Below are 7,484 nucleotides of genomic sequence, written 5' to 3' on the forward strand. Positions count from 1 at the left end.
ATAGCGCGCAGGATGTCAGGAGATTGAAGTGAACCAAACCATACGAACTTATATAAAGTGTATACCTTTAGTGTATACTATAGCTATAAGTTATACTTTTATAATTGAGGAATACATATTGATGTATTTTCTTGCACTCGTCTTGCTTGTGAATTAATCCAAGAAAAAATGAAATGTACTAATAAATTAATTTATAATTGAGATTGTACTAAACCTATCTAATAAAGATACAAAAAAAAACACTTTGTGGTAAAGAATATTTTGTAAAAGTATTTCTCATTTGTTATTATTTAGTCACAAATTTAGTACATAAGAACTTTTTTTTACTTCTATTCTTAACAATGCCAAGAAGAGGACAAAGTGATTCAGGTTGTCGAAGTCAAACAAATGTCAACAGCACTGATGACCATCGAGAGACAGAAAATAATAATACTCATATTAGCATGCCACTTAGCGGCCCAAAGTGACTGGAAATGGATAGGTGGATTGGCGTAGAGTGTAAGGAGTTCATGCACATCAAAGACAGCAACAACTGTTTCTGTGATTCAAGAACGAGCAGCATTCCCCCACAACCCAGTTCCACCACCAGATAGAAAATAATTCCACCACTTCTTGGCCAACATTCAAAAAACCGATAAGGAATAGTATGATCATAAAAAATTATATACCAATAATAATCAATTTTCACTTTTAACAATTTTAATTTATTTTATATCCGGTATATCATTGTATTAGAGACATTGTATAGCATTGCCCTAGAGGTTATTAGAGAAGTTATTAAGATTATTCTGTACATTTTATTGGTATTAACTTCAAATCTATTTCGGGTTTTATTAGTAAATGTATTTCGTAGCAAAACATTAACCGAATTTTGCAGGTAATAAATACATTAATTTGTTCATCAAGAGTTAAACTGAATGTTGAAAAAAATATTAACAATTATAAAATAACTTCATAGAATCTCAGTCCCTCATTTTTAGAAGAAATTTTTAGAAGGCAATTTAAAAATAAGCTATCTGCAAGAGCGAGATTCCAGAATGTAATAATATAAATATAGCAATAAAATATGGCAGCTATAAAAACTTTAAAATATGTGGGGATAAGATTGTCCCAAAATGTACGTAAGATTTAATATCTTTTTTGCAGTAAGGTCTCGACGAAGTGAAATAACAACGAAAAAACTGTTTGTCTGCTGGCTGTTTCCTGGTCGTTCTGGTCATCCGACATGATTCCATCACATAATTTGATCTAACACCACTTGATATCTTTCTACGGAATTAGTAAGCAAAAGTAAGCAAGTAGTATTCCACTATACACATATTTTATTTTTGTTCCGCAATTATTGAAGAAAAATACGAGGTGTACCGGAAAATCATTACCGTTTTTCTAACAGATGTCGCTATATATGTCATCTACTAACATCAAGCTTCAAAGCTATACATGTTATACTTCGCGAAAGTAACACCGTCATAAATTTATACCTCTTTGAATGTGTCAAGTTTCGTGCTTGAAAAGATGCATTTGTGGCACGCATTATTTTTTTTATCTAATCAAAAGAAAAAAGCCGTTAAAAGTCATCGTTTGTTGGTAGAAACTTACAGTAACGATGTTCTAACTTTAAAAACATGTAGGGCGTGGTTTCGAAAATTCTAAAGTGATAATTTCGATCTGTAAGAGAAAAGACGTTGCAGAAGATCGAAAAAGTTTGACGATGCGAAACTGCAAAAGTTATTGGACCCGGCCCAAACTAAAAAACAATTTGCAGAAGCGTTAAGTGTGGCCCAAGAAACGATTAGCGATCGTTAGCGAGCAATGGGAAGAATCCAAAAGGTCGTCTCTAAAATGCTGCGTCAAAGGTATGATTGCAAGTCATTTCTGGAACGAATAGTGACAGGTGATGAAAAGTGGATTTATTTTGAAAACAGTGAGTTCCAAAAATCATGGTTATCACCTGGCAGAGCCGGCCGATCGGCTCCAAGGCCAAATAATTTTAGTCACAAGACAATGCAAGAATGGCGTAGTGTATTACAAACTATTGAAACCTGGTAAAACAGTTAATAGTGATCGCAACCGATAACAAATGATCAATTTGAACCACATCTTGGTCGAAGGGCATCCATAAATTTCCTGAAAAATGGATAAGTATTTTGAGTAAACAAATTTATACATTTTCTTTGAGAATTATGCAGTTTTTTTCCGAATGAATCCGGTAATGACTTTCCGGTTTTTCTGTTAACATGCCATGATTTAACGCCAAATAATAATCAATTCATTCCCGGGTATATTTTTAAAAATAGAAATGCTACTCAAACAGTCTAGATGACATCGAAATGAGCCATTAATAAAAGAAACACAGGTTTATATATTTTTAATGAAAATGCTGTTAATATTGTTATAATATTAATATTGTTTTGACGGCTGTCGCAAATCCTTGACGTAATTTATTTTTAGCCAGCACTGTCATTCTAAAGAATGATGCCACTTTTTCCGAATGTATTCGAATATATGGCAGACAAATACTCTAACATATGCCCTTTAGAATTGACCAGTTTAATGTTGCTCTGATGCTACTTTCGCTACGTGATCGATAATACTAAAGAACCAGAAACAATTAGGGTTTAGTTTGTCTCGGAAAGCCCATACAATTTATCTAGGAGCGAGTGTTCGACACGATCTTTATCTTAGTTTTCACAATGCTGTAATACAATGTTGACTTAATAATCTACATCGAAAATTATGAAAAATAATCTTAAGAATATTTTTTTTGCTCATGATGAATATTGAAGTATCTGTAAACCACACAAATCTCACTAAAATTAGGAAACATTCTGAAGAAGGTTATGTTGAAGAATTTAAAGTTTCCAGTAAAGGTGTTAAATGACGTCTGAAAGCACTTATTGCTACCAAAATAAGAAATATAAATAACAACCCTCGTATACAGCTGCAGTCCTCGTATGTTAACGCATATGTTCAAAAATACCGAAATCTTATTCAATATTCTAAAGTAAGACTAATAGTAATAGACCAAGAGAATGGTCAAATAAACAAAAATTACATATTACTTCGCACAATAATATTAAATTTAATAAAAAGGCTCCCGTTTTATATAATTTGTTTTTTATGAATTTGTTTATAATTGTTTTGAGTTTTAATGTTAACATTAGTAGAGTAAAAATTATTTATCTATCGGAATTATAACCACATCATGTTACTCAAAATTAATGAACGGTATTGGTTAGTCGGAACATGCTTCCAACTTTTCCTAATATGAAAGAAATTAGTTTTTCAGTCAATTATATAGCATAATTATCAGTCAAAATCAATCACCAATGTTTATCGCTAAAGGCTTCAAAATTAAATAGATTGAACACCTTGAAGCAAACCACACGACTTGTACAGTTTATCAGTATTAGTACTTTAGGTTAAGTAGTGTAATTCAAATTTAACTATAATTTTAATTTAATTTTTGTTTATACCGTACTCTTGCTTGTGTATTGATACATAAATCTAACGAAAAAATAAACAGAGTTAATAATGACTTAATATAAATTAAAATTAATATTCTCTTCTTGTTAAAATACATATAAATTACAGTAGAAATACTTTTTCCTAAACTAAGAAACTTAAATTAATAATTTAATAATTACTAAAAATTACAATTGAAAATTTAACGGTCTAGATTAAAACGAACATAAGCAAAATTTCTTACCATTTTCACGCATATTTATGGTATATCTTATTTTTAACAAATATAGAGCGTGACTTGTTATCACTTCTGAAATCTGATCAAACTACCGTTGTCTCTACCTTTTCATCAGCGTTATAAAAATTAACTAAGCTTTGGACCTATAATGGTAGGGCGTACTTGCGCACGCACTTATGAATCAAGAACAAGAGCGTACATAGTACCAAACCGGCGTATCGTAACCAAAATAGATGGTTTAGTTAGAAAGGAGTCATAACATTTCTTAGAAACTCGATAGAAGCTACGTCAATTTTGAATAAAGTATTTTAATGATATTTTCAGCCACAAATATCAAGAACAATTTAAATATAAGCAAAACTGTGAAATGTTGCTTTTATACTTGGTTAAAAAGAAAAGTGTTAAAAGCTATAGGTTGTTAAGGTTTTTTTATTTATTAGATTTGGTGGCAATTATTTAATGGATAGAAAAAATTCTAAATTTAAGTGAAATGTTATGAATTACTGGCAGTAGTTGGGTTGGGTTAATTGAGAAAATTAATTTTTTAAATTAATTTATTTTTAGAATCGTACAAATAAATTTAAATAAAGTTAACGTGATGGAAAAGATGACAAAATTTATTGGAAGAAAGACCATATTATCTGAAGAAAATGGAGTAGTCGACTCTTATAAATTAAAACTAATCATAATGAGATCTGAATTAATACTGCCAAGTATTATACAGTTAATTTGGGTCCAAGATTTAATCACTTCAGAAATTATTAATGTTTTTAATTATTAAAACATAATTTTAATCCAAATGATTTATTTGAATTAAGAAATATAGCGTATAAATTTATATTGTTCATCGATAGCCGCTAGAAGTGAAGCTGTTTAGATATATCGGTACAAATAGTAATCAGAAGGCGCAAAATCTGGACAATACGGCAGGTGATGTAGCACTTCATATTTTAATGTTTCCAACTATATTTTCACTAGTTTTTCAACACGTGTTCAAATTTATTTGGCTCTCCTGAACGCTGTCTTTGTATTCGATGTCAAATTATGAGTTTTAAACTGTCGAAACCAGTATTAAAATGTTGAAATCGATGGAGGATGGTCTCCATAAGTTTATTGAAATAAAACTGAAATTACAATGAAAATTGAAATAAAAAATAAAACTTCCCACAAATGCAATTAAGTACAAATTGTTCACATTTCAATGAAATGACAATAACAAATGAAGCGTTTCAATGAGGCTTCAAATGAAGGTGGTTACAAAGATACCCGATTCCTTTTAATACACACTAACACCATCTGCTGTAAATCCTTTAGAATTAATTTATAAGCCGATATTTGTAATTAAGTAATTGTTACTAAAACTTGATTCGACGATAAGATCTCTTTCTACTAAACATGTTACTTTAGTCACAGATAAATATTATCTGCTTATGTATTAGTTGTTTATTCGATTATAAAATCAGAACAGGAATTATATTATTTTCAAATACTACAATAAAAACCTAAATTTGTTATTTTATCGAACCTACTAGTGTAAACAGTTCGAAAAGTATTAACGCCATATCAAACGACTTAAAATAATTTCAAAAATAATTATGTTATCATCATTAAAGTGACGTCTAGGGGATTCACAAAGGTACTCATAATCAAAAACGAATAATATAATGATATTAAACCAACTAATTTTAAACAATAATTTATTAACAATTTATACATGGTGCTAAACGATACATAAAAGAACAAAAATGTTGTGATCCGCAATAAAACCGTAGCTAATGTTGTACGAAGGATATGAAATTAACATTACGATTAAAAGACTACTTAGGCCGAGACAAAGCAAGCAAAGTTGAGCAAATAACTTATTTTTAAAGCTAACTAAACAATGTAACGGTAACAAGTGTACCATATTTACATCACTTTCTATATAGTTCTCTGCTTTTGAATCTAAAAAATTGTATCGTATAATACAAAGAAACTATTTTTTTTTTGTTAATTATATATTATTTATATTAGTTATATTGTTTCTGTTATTTATAACCGCAAAATACCTGCAATTATTTAAAGCACTGTTTAAAATGAATTATATAAGTTTACCTGTCTTAAAATTTTAAACAATAGATTATAAATAAAACTATAAATATAAAGATTATATTATATTTAGAATAACAGTCACATCTTCTATATCGTAGGTAGGATTAGAGGGAAAATTAATCAAATTAATCAAAAAATGTGCTTTGCTCTATAAAAAAAATATTAAACAAACACTATAGTTTTGTATGTCGACTTGTAATTTATTATTTCTTAAATGCGCAAACGCCAAGTATTGATACAAAATGGTTGCTAAGAATATATAAATGCTCATAAGAAATTCTATTTATTATTAGTTAAATTAAATATTCTTGTAATCATAGCCATATATATTAAAATCACAATGATGTATGTAATTATTATATATACGAGTATTTAATAAAATTATGTTAAATCGTGTCAGTTAACAATAATTCTTATAAATATGTCGATTACTCTTAATTATTATAAAAAATCAATATCGTATTATTACAAATTTACAATAATATGTCATAAGAACTAGAAAAATTATATGTTTTTTTATTAACTAGAGAAAAAGTGTGATATTGTTTAAAAATATCGAATTTGCCCGCTACTAAGCACGCCGGCTTCAGTCTAATATCCAAGTAGGTGGAGCTTAATTGTGAATTATCATTATCAATTAAATAATGAAACTTAAATTATTTTAGATAATTTTAATCAATTTGCAATAAAATATATACTTTGGTTTCAGATGTAATGAACAAAGGATTAAGGACGTTTCATTTTTAATGGCATAGCTTAAAAATAACACACGAAATATATACTAACGAAATAGAAATAGATGGCGAACCAGATGTAGAATATAAACTAACTAGAAATTGTGATTAAAAAAGGAACAAATTCGCTTCGTATTCACTCACCTTTCAATAAAATCAAAAACTAACTGAGCGTCAACACTTGAATAGAATAATTTGAAGGTTCAGGCGCGAATGTAATTTTTCGATTCGTGGACCAAGTACTCTATTTGACGCAGGCGCGAAGAAAGGGAAATGGGAGGCATTATTACTTTTATGTCGATATTATTTATTTAATAATACAAAGACGCCATAATTATAATTTTGTAATTATTTATTTGTCGTACTGCTAATTGTATCATATGTTATAATCATCAGATCAGATAAAAGTAACATTCAAAAATATACGAATACGAAAAGCTATATTCTATTAAAACAATATAATTTTTTTGAAATAACTTGACATTTTAGTCATATTTCTGTCTCTAGTTTTATTTTATATATTATGGTTCGGGCATGTCGTTCTGTTTTGGAATAAAAGTAGTTAAGATCACCTTCTATCTAAAATCAACACAGCTGTCATGTGATCCCAACATATCTCACTATATCGGTATATAATTTATCATAGTAATATGTAAAGATATATAAGATATGTAGGTAATCGTTACAAGTTATATCACACAGAAAATATCAGTATAACATCGACATTTTTACAGGAAGATTTATCTCCAATATAGTGCTTTTTACATTTTCATTATTTCTAACAATAATCTGTAAAAGTAAATTGAAAAAGTGTATTTTATAGTGACTTAAGTGGCCGTTTCTTTGAAATGTGACTGCGCTTTTTTTTCAGTTATTCTATGTTTCAAAATAACCAACGTACGTATTTAGTATACGTGCGTATATGTTGGGCGTAATCAAAATGGCGATCGTCTCAT

At 28.9% G+C, this 7,484-nt stretch overlaps 1 protein-coding gene across 3 annotated transcripts in view; it reads right to left on the reverse strand.

Moving 5' to 3' along the window:
* Nucleotides 1–6,801, reverse strand: part of LOC143192916 (uncharacterized) — a 33,992-nt gene extending 27,191 nt beyond the window's left edge. For all 3 annotated transcript variants that reach the window (XM_076398744.1, XM_076398741.1, XM_076398743.1), the window contains exon 1: nucleotides 6,673–6,801. The gene's annotated coding sequence lies outside the window, so the exon portion shown is untranslated. The remainder of the gene's footprint in view (nucleotides 1–6,672) is intronic.
* Between the last annotated feature and the right edge of the window lie 683 nt (nucleotides 6,802–7,484).

This window comes from Rhynchophorus ferrugineus, unplaced genomic scaffold (assembly GCF_030347505.1).
Source record: "Rhynchophorus ferrugineus isolate W39M unplaced genomic scaffold, kcgeb_rfMv2 rfM3, whole genome shotgun sequence".
NCBI classification, from domain to species: Eukaryota; Metazoa; Arthropoda; class Insecta; order Coleoptera; family Curculionidae; genus Rhynchophorus; species Rhynchophorus ferrugineus.